Source organism: Canis aureus, chromosome 20, assembly GCF_053574225.1.
Source record: "Canis aureus isolate CA01 chromosome 20, VMU_Caureus_v.1.0, whole genome shotgun sequence".
Classification (NCBI taxonomy): Eukaryota; Metazoa; Chordata; class Mammalia; order Carnivora; family Canidae; genus Canis; species Canis aureus.
In genome coordinates, this window is record NC_135630.1 from 22,886,347 (window position 1) to 22,905,318 (window position 18,972).

The window sequence follows — 18,972 nt, forward strand, 5'->3', positions numbered from 1 at the left end:
TCCAAATTATAAATAGTATAACTAAAAGTGAGAAAATATACCACTATCATTGACTTTTAACTATAGCCTATCCATAAATAAAGTTGTGCTTTCCAGCCTTTTCTTTTTAAGATTTATTTATTTATTTATTCATAAGAGACACACAGAGAGAGGCAGAGATATAGGCAGAGGGAGAAGCAAGCTCCATGCAGGGAGCCTGATGTGGGACTCGACCCCGGGACTCTAGGATCACGCCCTGAGCCGAAGGCAGATGCTCAACCACTGAGCCACCCAGGTGTCCCAATCCAGCTTGTATGTTGTGGTAATCTGTACAAGATGTAGGTCCGTCGTGATTTCTTGGACTAGATGGTATGGGTCTAAAGTAGTGAAATCTCTACTCATTTCTTCCTATAGTTCTTAGTTCTCTCCATTTATAAGCAGTTTCTAAGACCTTTACTAGCTTGCTGATAAAAGTAGCACTTGACACAGGACATTTTTCTCCCTTAAACCAAGCACAACAGGAAAACTTTTAAAATAGTTAAGATAGGCATTCTTACACCTTGTGGTTCTTGGTCAAATGTCAAAGGATTGGCAAACAGGTTGAAAACACAAATTTTTACATGTATATGTATTTTTCTGAGAAGAGTGTCTTCAGCCTGAACCAATGAATGTCAAGAATTACTAGTTTAAGAGTATTCTGGAGACTGGAAAGTGAAGATAGGAAGTACAAAAATTAAGCCCATGTGCTGATAAAATTCTTATCTTCTAATGTGATACTGAATTATACATACAAATTTCAAATTTTTTGGTGATACTTTGAGTTTGAAAACAAAAGGCAGTAACAATAATTAGGAGAGGCTCTGTTAGTCTACCTCTGTTTATCTGACATCCCATCCCAGACTTAGTCTCTGTTCTATATTTCCTCTGCAAAACATTATGGCTTCTATTATAGTGACATGAATCACAGAATGTCTACTATGATTTGACAAGCCAAAGTTGTATTAAACAATAGAAAAGGAAAATTAATTTAGAAAAACAGTAAATCAGCCACGGTTCTGGCAGGGATTTTGAAAAGATGTATCAAATTAGCAAATATTTCTAGAAGAGGAGGAGAAATTAAGAGTACCTATAAGGGATGCTGAAGAACCCAAAGTCTAGCAACTACAGGAAGCTTATACTGTTTAGGAGCCTGGTGGTTGAGGTGGGGGATGAGGAGGAGAGTTTTATCAAAACCTAAATAAGTATGAACCTGTTGGGAGGGAGTGGCAGCTCAAAGCAGAAGAGATACAGTCATAAGGTGACATGGCCAATGTTAGAATTATGGTGCTATGGCAGGAAGGAAGTGGAAGACTTATCACATATCTTAACTTCTTTCTCCTCCTACCTTCTAATCTCCTGTTGATGTTTCCCATTGGCTGAACCCAGTGGAATGGAAGCCATGCTATATATAATCCACAGGCATCATTTCAACCTCCTTTCTTTATACAGATATACACATGCAACCCTGATAAAGGCAAGAACAGATCTGGGGAGTGAAAGGAGAACAACCAGCACAATGAACTACAGAATACTTATTATTTCTTAATATTGTTTGATAAAAACCACTGGAGTATTCTAGAGAATATCCCTAACTCTCATTACCATCTAAACAGGTTACTTTGTTTAAAGACTTTGTTATATCCTATCCATAGTACTCTTGATCTTAACTTTACAAAGTCTGACAAAACTTCCAGATGAAGTCTGGAGGTTAGTTACTATATGCAAGTTAACAACAACAGCAAAAATCAGTGGATAGTTAGATAATCTGCTTACATGGATCTAACTTTTTTTTTTTTTTAAAGTAGGCTCTAAACCCAGTGTGAAGCCCAATGCAGGGCTTGAACTCACGACACTGAGATCATCACCTGAGCTAAGAGCAAGAGCCAGATGGTTTAGCCAACTGAGCCACCCAGGCACTCCCTATTTTGTTTGTTTTTATAATAGTTTTTTCACTGTGGTCTGGGTTTATTGTTTAGCCAGGATGTTCTTATTAAATCGGTTCTTTCTTTGTGCTTTTGGTGTCATACCTAAGAATCCATTGTCAAATCCAGAGTCATTTTAGATATATTTCCATGTTTTTGGAAAGGAGTTTTATGATATTAGCTGTTGTATTTGGACCACTGATCTCTTTTGAGTTAATTTTTGTATATAGTTGAAGTAGAGATCCACCTTCAGTTTTTTGCATATGGAAATTCACTGGTTCCAGAACTACTGGTTAACAGTCTATTTTTTTTCCATTGAATGATCTTAGTACCTTTGATAAAATTCAGTTGGCCATATGTTCATGGGTTTATTTTTGGACACTCAATTCTATTCCACTGGTCTTATATAGTCTATCCTTATGCCAGTACCATACTGTTTTTTGTTTTAAAGATTTTATTTATTTGAGAGGCAGAGAGAGGGAGAGAGAGAGAATGAGCATAAGCAGGGGGGAAGGGGGAAGGGCAGAGGAGAGGGACAAGCAGACTCCCCACTGAGCAGCTAGCCCAACTCAGGGCTCCAATCCCAGGATTCTGAGATCATGACCTAAGCCAAAGGAAGATGCTTAACCAACTGAGTGACTCAGGTGCCCCAATACCACACTGTTTTGAATGTTGTAGCACTGTAGTAAGTTTTGATATTTGGAAGTATAGGTCCTCTTTGTTAATTTTTTTCAGTATTGTCTTGACTATTCAGGACCCCTTATACTCCACACGAATTTGAGGTCTGACCTTTCCCCTTCCACAATATACATTGTTATAATTTTAATATGGATTGTATTAAAGTTGTAGGTTGTTTCGGGTGATACTTACATTGGGTCTTTAATCCATGAACATGGGACATGGGACAACTCTCCATTTATTTAGATCTTTAATTGACTTTCAGGAATGTTTTGTAGTTTTTAGTGTCTGAGTATTTCACCTCCACCTTCTTGGGTAAGTTTATTATTAGGTATTTTATTCTTTTGGATGCTATTGTAAATGAAACTTCTTTTCTTTTCTTTTTCTTTTTTTCTTTCTCCTTTCTTTCCCTTCCCTCCCTTCTCTTTCTCCCTCCCTCCCTCCCTCCCTCCCTCCTTCCTTAAGTAGGCTCATGGAGCCAAATGTGGGGCTTGAACCCACAGCCTTAAGATCAAGACCTGAACTGAGATCAAGAGTTGGACACTTAACCAACTGAACCACTCAGATGCCCTGAAAAAAAAATTTTTTTTTTTAGATTTTATTTATTCATGAGAGACAGAGAGAAAGAGAATCAGAGACAGACATAGAGAAGAAGCAGGCTCCTTGCAGAGAGCCTGATGCAGAACTCGATCCCTGGACCCAGGATCACACCCTGAGAGCTGAAGGTCAACCGCTGAGCCACCCAGGCATCCCTGAAATTGTTTTCTTAATTTCATCTTCTGATTGTTCACTGTTGGTATACAAAACATAACCTAAAATAATTTGAGTGCCACCTAGAAAACAGGATGGCTAGAATGTGACCTCACTTTTGAGTGAATATCATATTGCTTTTCTCTAGAACATTTCATGCAATGGTGATCTAGTAGCTAATGTTCAATAGAATTCTCTTGAATGCTTCAACATTTCATTTACGATTTTCTTCCTAATTTATTTCTTCCTAACATTAATTGAAAGTCATTGCTTCAATACCCCAGGACTCCATGAGGCTGGCATTTAGGATATGCACAGTTCAACTGCCCATATTAAAGCAGACTTTCTTTGAATTGAAATACATGGTAAATGAAATATATTAAGAAAGTCTAATTTGTCACTTGACTGCATGAGATAAGCAAGAGCAAAAAGGTCTAGCAAACTTCCCAATACATTTTGTTAATTCGTTTGTAGCAGATACTTCAAAAATATTTACTGAAGGATGGGTAAAAAATGAAATGAGAGGTAACTATACTAGCATAATGGAAAACAACTACTGTCACACCAGAAAGCACACATTTGTAAACTGTATCTTAAATAATGGATTTGGAGAGGAGGATTAAAACTTCCTGTAGGGGCAGAGGAGATGGAAAGGACACTTAATTTGAAACAATATGACACTGCATCCATTTGAAACAAATTTCAGTATGCTTTCCTTACTGCTTTTCAAGTTTTCTAATAGCTGCTCCTGGATATCTCCTGTAAAGCAGATTTGAATTCCAGCTCTGAAACTGGCGCATGGTTTTGTGAAATTAAAGTCTCTGAATCTCCATTTTGTTTTCAAAGGTTTCGTGGGATTCTATGAACTTTTTTTTTTTTTTTTTCATGAGAGAGGGGGAGAGAGACAGATAAGTGGGGAGGGGCTTGATCTCACACACCTCAGATCATGACCTGAGGTGATACTCAAGAGTCAGATGCTTAACCAATGGAGCCACCCAGATACCCTTCTTTGTGCTATTTTTTTGTGAATCTATGTCAAAATAAAAAGTTAGAAAATAAAGGGAAAGAAAAAAATAATCTCCTGAGTATAAAACTAAAACACTAGGATAGATATTAGAGATATAAAAAATTTTACCCCTTTAAATTGTTAAAATTTCTGTTTGTTTTTAATGTTGTATAATATACTTGTATATAATTTATAAATAAATAAAGTTGCATATATTGGTGGTTCATGCTATAATATTCTCAGATACATGTAACAAAAAGGTTTATAGGCCACTGCTCTGAAGGATTATTAGTATATCTTTATTAAACAGTGAAAAGCAAAATGCAATATGATATTCCTTTGTAATATTATTTTCAAAATATTAACCTAGCATTAAGCAAGAACAACAACATTTAAAAAATGCTAAGTAGCAATGGAATGAAGCGCCACCAACTCTAGCAATTAGTAGTTTATATTGTATTTTTTTCCCAGAATAGGCAACCCTAATACACTTTCAATCAGCTGTAAAAAGCTCTTTTTATCAAATTTTTTGTGTTATTATTACCAGTAATATTCTGTATATTCTTATTCTTTTTTGGATAATTTGTGATTTAGAATTAACACTAGCAATAGTTTTGGAGATTATAAGAACGCTTGAAATGAAACTGAAACATCCAATTTTTTCTCAGCAAGGTAAATTTGTTTTACAACACATACTTGAAGAACATTGGAAATTACCCATACAGATTAGCAAACTCAATCTTCATTTATTTGCAGACCATTTTGTTCTGGTCTCTTTATTCAACTAATGATTAGTGTTTTTAATGCCTTTCTAAAAAAGTACAATTTATGGTTTTGGATTAGAACCTGGCAAATGCAGACCGTTGTTAGATACTAGCTAATCAAAGTGTTAAGCTGTAAAGGCTATTATCTCTGTGTGTGTTTTTGAGATACTGTTCAAAAGAGTAAGTTTAGAATTATTCATGGAAATTTGTTAAGTCTTAGGTGGACTTACAGCAAGTGATTAACTGATTTACAAAATATTTAAAACATTTAAAGTCACTTGCTCATATACAAAGATGTTCACTCTACAGCTATACTGGTCTTTCCTGATTTGGTGAGGAAAACAGGCAAAGAAAGATTAAATATCAAATATACTTTTCATTTTTTTGTTCTTTAGTTCATTTTATTAGAGTTAACTCATTGTTCTTTCATTGTGAATTCTTGAAAATCTTTCTCTTAGGGTACTTGTCTCTCTAAACTGTGCTTTTTAAGATTTTACTTTGAAGGCAGAGCATTCACTACAAAAAAAAAATATGATTCAAAATCATGGAATGAGAAACTCATGTGAGGCCATTAGATCTTTATTATTATACTGAGACTCAAAGCCTGTGATTTATTTGCTTTTTGAAAATAACTGACACCTTGTCACAGCTACCTTGCCTTGGAGAGGTTAAAAAAGTTGTCCAAGTTCCAGACAGCAAAAGAGCAGCCTCTAAACATGCCAACATGCAACGAGCTTGGACAAGCATTTTCTTTCTTAAAATGAAGTAACAGGCTTACTTTTTCAGTACAACCAAATTCAAACAATGAAAAGAGCCACTCCAAACCATGAGCAATGACAAACTGAGGGCCAAGCTTATGGTATACACAGGAGCATTCCCAATCGGGCACCGTGGGCAAATACAAGTTTGCTCTTCAAAGAAACATTTTAGCAGATTACATATGCTTCAGCTCCTCAGTTATGTTAGCACTATATTAACAGTATGTACTGGTAATAGCACAAATTGCTGTTCTGAACATAACATTCCCTTGGATTTCCAAGACAATGTAAAGGAAGAGTGGAGAAAATAACTGTAACTCCTCCCATAATACTGAGTACTATATGAAATGCTTATGGTAGAAGATAAATTAATCACATAATGTGAACTTTCCTTTTGGAACAGAGTAATTGGTGCCAGTGTTTTATTTATTCATTTTCTTCAGGGTTAGGGTCTACTAAAGTCCTGTGATGTGAGGTTCATCTCTGAAATAATCAAAACATGTAAACTACTACATATCTCTCACTTCAAAAATTGAAAAAGAGAAAAATTAAGGTCTCGCTCCACGTACCAATAGAGAGGGAGAGAGGTAGATATGTAAGGATATAGAATTAACAAAGTGTTCTGTGGTATGCAAAGGAATCTAAAAAATAATTTTTAATTTCCTTAGAATAATGTTAAATGATATGTTAAAATACCCTTGAGAAAGTCCAGAAGAGGGCAGCCCGGGTGGCTCAGCAGCTAAGCGCCGCCTTTGGCCTGGGGCCTGATCCTGGAGACCCAGGATCTAGTCCCACGTCGGGCTCCCTGCATGGAGCCTGCTTCTCCCTCTGCCTGTGTCTCTGCCTCTCTCTCTCTCTCTCTCTCTGTCTCTCAGGAATAAATAAATAAAATCTTAAAAAAAAAAAAAAAAAGAAAGAAAGAAAGAAAAAGTCCAGAAGAAAGCAAAGTCTGGTTTAGGCAAATATTCCACACAAAATACAGACTACATAAAGGTAAATATTTTTATATACTTTGCCATAAGGATTAATAGATCTATACGTGGCTATGGGTTTGTAGGAAAGACAACAGATAAAACATCAAAAATATGTGTATATCATCAGAAGATTCTATAATTTATATCTAGTGCTTATAATATGACAGCATTTATCTCAAATTAAATTTTGATGTGGAAAAATTAATATGGTAGTATCTATTTAGAGCTATACAGTCTCTTTATATCACCACTATGATTCCATTCATAATTTCAAAACAAGAATATTATCAATAGGGATCCCTGGGTAGCTCAGCGGTTTAGCGCCTGACTTCAGCCCAGGGGGTTATCCTGGGGTCCTGGGATTAAGTCCCACGTCAGGCTCCCTGTGTGGAGCCTGCTTCTCCCTCTGCCTGTGTCTCTGCCTCTCTCTCTCTCTCTGTCTCTCATGAATAAATAAATAAATAAAATCTTAAAAAAAAACAAAAACAAAAGAATGTTATCAATAATTCTGAAAATCACTCAGTCTGTGCATCATCTAAATTCTTCAAGTTCAGTTTGTATGAAAGTCCTTTTGTACAATTATAAACACTGACATTCTCCTATATTTAGTCTGGAGAGGTCAGGATTTATATTTGTTTTATATTCCTAACGAATATACATAACGAATACATTTATATTCCTCTCTCTTTCTACACCTGTGCCTATCATATATTAACTGACCCAGAATGTCTATAACTCACAAAGGTTCAAGGAGTAGCCCTGACCTATAAGAAAAGGAGCATGCCCTGCTCCAGAGAGGTTAAGCATGAACTCTATTCACTGAGGTGTAGATTTGCTTCCCTAGACCATTAAACTCTTCATAAATGGGTTTAAGATGGAGCCACAAACATCTGATCTCCCTTCTCCCACCACTTACACTGTCACTATTACTATCTGTGCCTTGAATCCATCAGCACTAATTTCATGTTGCTCTTCCCTATGTTATGTCATACTACCACAAGACCCAGACTTCCAGATCATTCATCTCCTAGATCAAACCCCCACAAATGTCAATACATTCCCTAACTTTTCTTTTCTCAACCATCTCTTACCCTATTTTATAAAAAATGAAAGAGGATACATCAAAAAATATAAGTCGATTTTAACACATACTAATCTCAAGAGGTGAAAAGAACCCAATCGTAAGCTAGGAAGATATTTTGGCTTTCCATGGTCCTACTTAGCAGTGATTTTTAGTATTGTGTAAAGTCCTGCTTCATTTAAAGGTATCCATCTGAGAAGAAATAAACTCAAAAACACAGATAAAGTTCTAGGAAGAGTCTGGCAGGATTCCTTCATACAAGGCAGTGGTCTCAAACAGGGTTCAATTACGGAGCCAGAGATCCAAGAGCACTCTAGTCAGACAGATATAATCACACACATACATGTACCCGTCCCGCAATACCAAGCAAAGCGGGTGCTTGATGAAGGGAGGGGGCTCTGGGCAGTTGTATGCTGGATTCCTCAACTTGGCTTCTGTTACCATCTTATGCACAGTTATGTTGGAGACTTCAAGATCCCAGAGATCCTACTTTAATGTTAGTTAGTTAGTTACATTTTATTTACTTATTTGAGAGAGAGAGAGTGTGTGTGCGCAGGTGGGAGAGGGGCAGAGGAATAGGGGGAAGCAGAGAGCAGGGAGCCCAACGCAGAGCTTGATCCCAGGACCCTGGGATCATGATTTGAACTGAAGGCATGTGCTTAACTGGCTAAGCCAGCCACCCAGGCACCCCTTTTAATGTTATTTAAACAGGATTTGTAAGTCAGCATTCAAAAAAGTAATTTATAGAGTGAATGCTTTGAATTTTAAAGTATCCATGGATTCTTAAAGTATTCATGAAAGTTAAGTACATATTCTTATGAAAAAGGCATTAGAGTCAAACTAGTGACCCAGTGAGTCTGATAGGGAATTTAATATGCTCTGACTTTTTAAAAATCTTATTTATCTTTATAATATCTGCCACATGCAAACATCTTTGTTTTCAACATAGGGATGGATTTAAGAAATAACAAAATTGAAAACTAGGGATAAGTAGGGAAAAATACACAATTATGATAAACACTAATGGTTGTTCTTATTATTTGAGCTAATACTGTCTAAAATACAAGAACCAGTGTCCCCTTAAATTGTTTTGACTGGATTGATGGGTTTCAATATGTACTTTAAATGTATTTAACTACCTATAATAAACTTGGGTATGGCCAATGTAAAGTATGTAAATCCAATGGTTTTAGACAACTCTTTCAAATGATTGATTATTACAATAAAGACTGTTAGTATTCTTGCTTATAGTTCTAATGAAAAACAGGAGTAGGATACTTAGTCTTTTAAGGCAAGTGCCACTGTTAATATTGATATTGATAATATCATCTTCTTTGAGAGGAAAGGACAGCATTCTTGCTGAATATTATTAATAATCTTTTCAACTCATTTTATTTAGGGTTTTACATTTAAGAGAGAAGTTTGGATTGACAGAAAAATGGCTGTTACAAATCTAGAAATAGTAAAGACACCCATGGCAAGAAACTTACACTACACATAGGGCTGGAAATGAAACTACAGTGACACTGTTTCTAATATTATTAAATAGTAACAACCTCAGAAAGTATCAGAAGTATGCTTCTGTAATTTTCACATTCCTCTCCCTCATTCATCCTCCCATCTGATTATACTTGAACAACAAAGAGCAAATAAACCATATGGAGCATGCACCATATGAAATTCTTTAAATTTTAGAAGTAATGGTCTAATGTGGGAAAAAACTATATCCTTTTTCTTTTCATGTGAAATGCTCAGGAAACCTATGGTAAGTTGCTTAGTATTTAAAGAATTCAATCGTCTTACATGTGAAAAAGGTATTCTGAATTTTAAGTAAACAAAACCTGCTGTTGGTGGGGGTAGGAGTGGGTTTCAGGGAGTAGGGGCTAGTGAAATAAATTACCAGCATTTCCAGGTTGGGAAGGAGTATTGGTTTCTTTTCAGGTCAGACTGGCTGTCGCCACCAATACTGACAGGAAGAGTTACTGGGGTGATGCTCTACCTATGATGACTGAGGGACACAGAGACAGCAGGACAAGAGGGAAATCACATCCCTAATACCTTGTAGATCATCACCAAAAGAAACCTGTTATCTGGGCTTTGTTTTGTTTTGTTTTTCTTTTCACAGAGGATTAAGATTCTTATCTTAACACGGTATGCTGTTAAACTTGAATTTTGTATGTTTTGTAATCCAGATTTTAAAAACATAAATGTATACTGCACATACATGAATTTACAATCTCTTCCTACATGCACTATATTTTGAAACATTCATTTACTATTATCTTCCACTGAAAGACTTCTATGCAGAAGTATTAACTGTTAAATGAATCTGACATTTCTTAGTGCAAGTTTTAAACTATTTTAGTATTAGAAACAAACAAATTTTGAAACCCAAAAAACTAAACCTCATGGAGCTTTATATTTGTGATACATTTCGGTATGTATCTTATACATTAACTGAATTCTCAGGGTAGCAAACAAATGTGAGAAAAGGGAATGCCTTGGGTCAACTCTTCTCTACATAAAACAAATTGGTTTGAGGGACAACTGGGTGGCTCAGGGGTTGAAGCATCTGCCTTCAGCTCAGGGCGTGATCCCAAGGTCCCGGAATGGAGTCCCGCAACCGGCTCCCTCATGGAGCCTGCTTCTCCTCTGCCTCTCTCTCTCTGTGTTTCTCTCATGAAAAAATAAATAAAATCTTTAAAAAAGATTGGCTTGATACATTTATTTGCTTACTTTTTACTTGATTATTAACTGGCATGATGCCTTAGTGATGAGAGAAGTGTGTAAAATATTCATTCTTTTGTTTTACTTTGTCAACTTTTGCTTAACTGCTCAGATCACCATAGGATGTCTACCATTACTCTATTATTAGTTTAATATCGGAGGAGAATAAAAAAATTAATGAGTGAATGAATGAAAGGATGATGAAGATTTACAGTTACTTGACTTGTCTTTGCCTTATCTTCCCCATTTACTATTTAGGAATAATAATATTATGGGGGATATCCTAAAAGAAAATTAGAAAATAGATGGTAATTAGGACTAATATTCTGAGAGATTATTATTTTCATTACTATTTCTACTCCTGTTAATCAGTACCAATCTTGTCCAAGAACCTATGAACTACTTATTTTTGTCATAACCATCAAACAAGGAAATCTCATGGTTAAGGTCATACGTTGATCACCAAGTTTTAATCACTTATTCAAAACTCTAAATAAATGAATTTATTAATCAAAAGGAACTGATGTTTCCTTTATATCTTTTTGAATTTTTGAAACCTCTTGGATTTTTTCTAAAGATTTTATTTATTTATTAATGACAGATACAGAGAGAGAGGCAGAGACACAGGCAGAGAGAGAAAAGCAGGCTCCATGCAGGCAGCCCGACATGGGACTTGATCCCGGGTCTCCAGGATCACGCCCTGGGCTGAACCGCCGGTGCCAAACCGCTGGTGCCAAACCGCTGAGCCACCCAGGCGTCCCTGGATTTTTTTTTTTTAAGATTTTATTTATTTATTCATGAGAGACACACAGAGAGAGGCAGAGACATAGAAAGAGGGAGAAGCAGGCTCCCTGAGGGGAGCCTGATGTGGGACTCGATCCCAGGACCTTGGGATCAGGATCTGAGACAAAGGCAGACGCTCAACCACTGAGCCACCCAGGTGCCCCAACCCCTTAGATTTTATATAAATCATTGGGACACATTTGCTTTCCCTATGAATATATATTTTTAAAATGGCTAGTCTTAATGTAATATCAAATATCCTTAAAAAAAGCTACTTGAAAAGTAAAAAGAAATCCTGAGGTTTCAAGGAGTTTTTCTCTAACTCTTACATCAAACATGCTTTCTCTCCACTAATGCTACTGTTTCTTATGGCAGGAAAGCAGATGATTCCCTTTGGCATTCTCCTGCTCTTAAATCCTCAAAGCCACCCAAGAACAAATAATGAATTGTACAAATTCTTTAAAATTTCCAAGAATCACTTATAAAATATGGTAAAACATAAAGCAGCCTGTGAGTTAAGTATTAAAATAAAAACTGTACAACTCTGTAAGTTGCCTTATAAAACGAAATTTGATGATTAGTTTGTCCAAGACTACAGTCCATACATAATAAGACATTTTATATAGTCATTTCAAGTTGTTGCTTAATAAAGCCTTATGATTCAATAAAGTACAGGGAATTAATTACTTTCTCGCACTAGGAAACTGTGGAAAGTAAACTGAGAGGCTGATGGAGGAATACTTGCCCTATTACACTATACCTTTCCATTCAATACACAGGGGACATTAGCTCTGATGCCATTAAGTCTCTTTTTTCCCCCTTTACATTTTAAAGCCCTCTTGGCTTAAAAATGTTAAGTTTGTGTGTGGTCTGTTTTCAGGAATGATTCAGATAGGCTATACATGTGTTATTTTTTCTCATTTGTGTAAGTGATGACATTTCTATACTTCTAATTTTTGAGGCATATTTCAAAGGTGCCAACTCTGGGTTAAGTTTTGATGAAAGTACAAATCTATATTTAATGTCCTTTTTCACATTTTGATTAAGAGACAAAGGTATATTGCATATGAGATGTTAGGACTAATCTTCCTTGCTTTTACTCTGACCTAGTGAACAGCTTTGTTGTGGGTTTTAGTCTTATTAAATGCTTTAAACTGTGAAATCATTTATTCATTGGCTATTGAATGATTATGCTTTTCTCTTATCTGTAGTACTTCAAAGTGAACCTTGTTATTATTATAGCATTCAGTAACTAAAAGTTTATCAGCAATAATTGGTAATTACGGTTATCTTCAATCATACCCTCTGCATATTGCATTGCAGGTGAACATTTCATATGGGTAAAAATATAAAAATATTGTAACATTAGTTTGTTTAAAAAACAAACTTTAAGAAGTATTTTCAATTTCCTACATGCTTTCTGAATGCACTGAAGTCTGTGAAGTCTGGATTATTTATTTTAAAGTTGGTGCACTGCATTAATATCACTAAGGATGCTAACATGTACTTGCATTAACAATAGCCTTATTGAAATCAGTATCAGGCAGTTTAGCCTTTTTTTTTTAAATTTTTTATTTATTTATGATAGTCACACTAGTTTAGCTTTTAATGCTGCAAGTTGGATTGTTCTGTGTTAATCTGTAAAGTTTATAATTCTCCCCACAAAATCATGTTTTAGCAAAGATTTACTAGAAGCGTCGGGTTTCCACGACCACTTGTATTCACATGTAGTTTACTGGTATCCTCAGAAGGATTGCAGTTGTTCAGTAATCGAGCAAGCAAAACATATAAAAAGAAATGAACAACATACTTTTTCAGATAAAACCTAGACTTATGTCTTATTTATTCATGAGTACCTTAGAAATATTAAGCAGATATTCTAAACTTATGTTTATGCTTAAAGTTAATGTTGAATTGATATATTTTTTAATGAATCAATCTGTTTACCTGACAGGCCTAACCAAAGGTAGGATAAAAAACTAAATTTCAATTTAGAAAGAAAAATATTGACTTTAAAATAAAATATATTTAATTCAAATAGAGTCAGCTCCAGATTAACTGTAAAAGAATCAAAGTTTTATATAAATGAACAATACTTTAGTTAAGGAATGAATGCAAGCTTGAATGCTGAATAAGTTGCATTTTTGATAATGGAGATCTGGTGAACAAACCCTCCTGCTCACTCAGAATAACTAGAAAACTGGAGAAAAACAACTGGTTAAAGGAAACCACAAACTAACAACTAATAATGGGAAAAGGAGGACTACACGGATGAGTCCTGTATTTAGGACAGCTTTTCACCTGGGAACAGCTCTAATTCAAGGAGGAAGCTATTGAAACATGAGAAGCTAGCTGCCTTTTCAACACACTTGAAAAGGGTCCAGGAGGAGAGAAACTGGAATCACAGCCTACTACGAGGACAATCCTGGGAAAGACACTAGGAGAGAGCAAAAGACTCCTCAGTGTGGTGATGGAGATGTTCTGTATCTGTATTGTCCAACAGAATGATCATCAAACATAAGTGGCTACGGAGCATTTGAAATAAGGCTAGTATGAGACTAAAGAACTAAATTTTACATTTTTTTTTCAATTCAGATTTAAATTTAAAGAGCTATATGTGGCTAGTAGCCTCTGTATTGGACAATGCATGTCTGTATGAGGGGATGCATGAGTATTTATTGCAGCACTGAATATTATGTCGAAACTCTAGATTACTTATTAAGTATTAACACATAAAGACAACTTTAAAGCATTTAATAAAAAGTATAATTTTGGGTGAACAGAAGGATTTCTTTAAGAAGACATAAAGAACACAAAAAAGGAAAAGACTGATAAATCTGACTGCACGAAAGTCCCTACAATTAAGACTATAAAATATAAACAACATGTAAATATAAGTAATAGGACTGGGAGAGGACATCTGAGTTACATATAACTGATAAAGGATTAGTAATCAGAATATATGATGACCCAAAAAGCAGCAGGAAAAAGACAATTACTCATAGAAAATAATTTTAAAAATGGCACTGATACTGTTAAAGTTTTGGAAGGGAGTATTATATATACAATATAATCCTATCTTCTCCCATCAACCTGAACACAGCAGGGGATGGATGGGGGAGGGAGGGAGAAAAGGAGAGAGGAAGAAAGATATGAGAGAATGAGAACACAGAGGAGAAAGAAATACAGAGATTAACTTCCCAAAATAGGTATTTTTTTACTGGATAATGTAGTTTAAATGTATAGTCATGTGGGCTTCTTAACATTTCATCTCTGAATTAGATGCTTTTAGCTATTCAGCCCCTGTAAGCTCTTCCTTGGGGGCAAAACCTACTCTGTAAACTAATAGTAAGGGAGGGTAGGCATCATAGAACTCTGTCTCCAGGCAGTTCCAAAAAATAAATAAATAAAAGCTCAGAGGGGTTGAGGTGGGCTTGCTCAGTTCTTTTACCTAAATCAATCAATCAGTTAAGACATTCCTTCTCATGGAATTGAGCTAATATTATGGAGTTGATAATACTTGACAAAAACATCTAAAGACAGAGTTTATATTTATTCTGTGACAGTATCATTTCTAAGAATCAAACAGTAATTTCATTTTTAAAATGACTAAATGAACACAAACAATAATGTCCCTTCCTTCAGTTTTCTGACTTATTTTGCTAAACTTCCTATAAATGAAAAAAAAAAAGACTTCGTATAAATGATACGTAACTACCATCAGCAGTCTATGAAAAGTGCTTCCTGGATAGCATGAGGGAGGCATTTATTAGAGTAGTGGGTAAAAAGTGACATCTCTGCAAATATTGCATGGAAGCAGCCAAACGTGCTATTACTGAAGTAGAGATATACCCACTACTTCAACTGTTGGTACATACATCATTAGGAGCTTCTCTTCACCATCTCTTAAACATTTAAGCTGATGTGCATTTTTGAAAAGAGAAAAATCACAGTATTGTTATAATATCCTAAGACTATTACCTAGGAAGAGTGTATTTCTAATATTCAAGTGACTTTAGCAAATGGGTTTAGATTAAAATGAGCCCAGACCCAATGGGTAGAAGCAATCTAGGCAACAGGTCAGTGTAGACAAGGGGAGGGCAGCGATCAGGAATGAAGGCTAAGGTAGTACTCAAGGCGAGCAGGCATGGTCAGGGAATTGGAGAAAAGCAGTGGCAGGAACCTTGTTCAGGGTATTGTCATATTGAGTAGTCCATCTTAATATTTGCATGCAAAGTAAAAGCATCTACTTGTTGCTAACAACTTGATCTGAATGAGTATCTCTGAGATGTGAAGAGGGCAGAAAGTTGCATAGGGACACATGACACCTACACTGTATTTTACAGGAGGAGCTAGGGCTTGTTACGCTGAGAGGGGGCAGGGCATTCCAAGAAGGGGAAATAATGTACAAAGGCAAAGTAATGGAGATATGTACATAATCACTTTTCTAAACCAAAGGGTCTGGAGCCTAAGTTTTAACTCCAATAAGTTGGCTCCTAAATATCCTAAGACCCCTCCCTACATGGTAAATTAGTAAAATGGGGGGAGACTGTTACATAAAGATGTGTTTGGGAGCTTAGAATTTTAACATTCAGAAACCAAATATGTAATGCTATTTTCTAAATCTCAAATTTTAAAGAATATTTAACTAAGCACATGCTAATCCCTGGATTCGGAAATTCAAGAATTGTAACAAGAAGCCAATAAACAAGTCTGGCCAGGAATACCAGGGTGTATTCATGTTTAATATTACTTTTTCTGCTATTTTACATTAATATAGTTTTACATATTATGTTATGGTGATGTTCAAAGAAAAGTTGGGGAGTAATAAGTAATTTCCACTGTTTGGCTCTGCCTGTTTTATTTCTTCCATCTAAATCACCCTTCCTTTTCATATATTATTAATTGGGTTGTAGTGATCCTACTAGAAAGACAAATACAAGAACTTTTCTCATATAAGGAAGAGATTGGAAAAGTGTTTGTGCAATAGTTCCAGCAGTTCCTAACCTTCCCCAGCAATTCATCATGTACCTCCACTCAGCTGCTGAGTTAACCAAATCAACACAAAATAATGCCACTTTTAAAATTATTGATATACAAGGCTATACTGGTTTCAGGTGCATAATATACTGATTTGAGGAAAAAATGTTTGTGTTTTTTCTTTTCTTTTTTTTTTTTTTTTGAAGCTGCATATAAAAGCTCTAGAGTCTTTAGAAAAATAGAGAAAGTGTGCCCCAGGGAAGAATGACAACATGAAGTCGTGATAGCCACAGCCAACAAATATGTTTGGTTCTTTAGTGTTTTATAGAAATTATCTCATATACTTAAACCTGTAAGAAAGATATACATTTAGGAATAATGAATAGTAATTTACCTGATAAAGTTGCAAATTTAAGGAATTTATCAAATGCCTCAACATTGTTCTACAGAACAAGAACTAGCTGATTTACAGAACTCAGGGGCCCAATACAATATCTAGTAGTCTACAACTATTAGGATGCCTAACTATAATCTGATATGGTATCATATAATATATAATCTGATGCTTTTATGATTTGATATATAATAAGCCATCGAAACAGAATTAATTTTTATGACCAGCATTTTAAAATAGAATTATTCAAATCAAGACTTTTGGAAAAGATCAGTAATTTTTGAGGAAGGAAAAAGACTAAGGGGGAAAAAAATTGTTAACCTGGAGATAATATTGGCCAAATAGCATATGGTGTTCTTAGGAACATCTCAAAAGGCTTTACGCTTTTCAGCCCCAAAGACATAGATGTTTGGTTCTTTTATCACTCTTCATAAATATAATTTTCATTATTTTCCTTTCATGATCCTCAAGGTCAATATTGTTAAAGAATTAAACCTTAAGGAAAACTACAAACCATGACTGACTGAAGGCATTCAGTTAGACACTCCAACTAGAGTTCAAATTAAAAATGATGTATCTTTTAGAAGGTTATTAGATCTTACAAAACTAAAGTTTACAAACCAGAAGAGCATATTACCTTTAAAGAAAATAAAGCATCCAGCTTTGACATGCCCACCAACTTTTACTGGAACATGTTATAATTATTCACTAAAACCTGCTTTAGGCAGAATTTAATAATGTTAAACTGCCTTATGTTTTGAAAAGCCACGATCTTGGAAAAGTAAAACTTCCATCCTTAATAATTTTTACTTAATTTTCCATTGGTTGTGTTAAAATTATCCCTTATTTTAATTATTCGGTAGTTATAATATCCATCTAAGATGAATCAATATATTATTGGTATCATTCTATTGTCAGCTGTGAACTAAAATAGAAATGTATGTATGATCTGTCTCCAAAATAATTTTTACACAGGATTTCCTAAGTTGCTGTTAGTAATAATAATTAAAACCTATAAAAATCTTGATACTACATTCTTATCATGAATTTGTGACTTTATTTTTTTTTAATATTTTATTTATTTGAGAGAGAGACAGTGTGAGAGAGTGTGCAAGCACAAGTGGTGGAAGGGCAGAAGAGGAGAGTGAGAAGCAGACACCAAGCTGAGCAGCAAGCCCAATGCAGGGCTTGATCCCAGGGTCTCAGGGATCATGACCTGAGCCCAAGGCAGACGCCTAATGGACTGAGCTACCCAGGTACTCCAAATGTGTGACTTTAAATGTTTAATCAGATTAACCACAGAAGATCCAAAGCTTAGCATTTTGAATCTATGTTCCAACTTCATCTAACAAAAATCCCCTTGAAACATACCTGGAGAAGATTTCTGAGTAATTCATAGAGAGCCCAATACAACACTTAGCTTCTAAGTAACTTTCTAAAGTCCTTGTATATTGTGGCACTAAACTGACTTTCTATAATTGGACAACAATAAAACAGTAACATATTTTTATCTTAGAGAATTAAAGCATACAGGGACACCTGGGTGGCTCAGCAGTTGAGCATCTGCCTTCAGTTCAGGGTGTGATTTCAGGGTCCAGGATTGATTACTGCATCAAGCTCCCTGCAGTAAGTCTGCTTCTTTCTCTGCCTATGTCTCTGCTTCTATCTCTGTGTCTCTCATGAAGAAATAAATAAAATATTTAGGGGAAAAAAATGAAAGAAAATTAAAGCAAACAAATTGGGAGAACTCCTATATGTTTAAGAAAAGATGATGTTCTGCTTTGACATTCCTACCCTATTTCCCAAGTAATGCCACTTTTTTTTTAATGTTCATCTTAAACTTTACTAAATGATGCCAAGTAATCTTTCAAAGTAGTTGAATCAATTTATACTCCTACTCTCGATTGCTGTAAATTCTCACCAACACTTAAAGACTCCTAGACATTCTCATTTTAATAATCTGGCTGGTGCAAAACCTTATTTAAGGTTTTATTTGCATTTTCCTGATTATCATAGACTGAGCAACCTTTTCCATAAATGTTAGCCATTCATGCTGCCTCTTCTGGTGTCTTTTCATTTTACTGCCCATTTTGCTATTGGATTGTGTCTTTTTCTTTCTGATTTGAGGGCATTCTTG

General features: G+C 35.3%; 1 protein-coding gene across 6 annotated transcripts in view; it reads right to left on the minus strand.

The window, feature by feature from the left end:
* The window catches only part of AFG2A (AAA ATPase AFG2A), a 353,318-nt gene that overhangs the window by 129,220 nt on the left and 205,126 nt on the right, over positions 1–18,972 (minus strand). The window contains exon 15 of one of the 6 annotated variants that reach the window (XR_013358872.1): positions 1,364–1,483. The exons of the other annotated variants lie outside the window; for them this stretch is intronic. The gene's annotated coding sequence lies outside the window, so the exon portion shown is untranslated. The remainder of the gene's footprint in view (positions 1–1,363; positions 1,484–18,972) is intronic. 6 annotated transcript variants of the gene reach the window in all.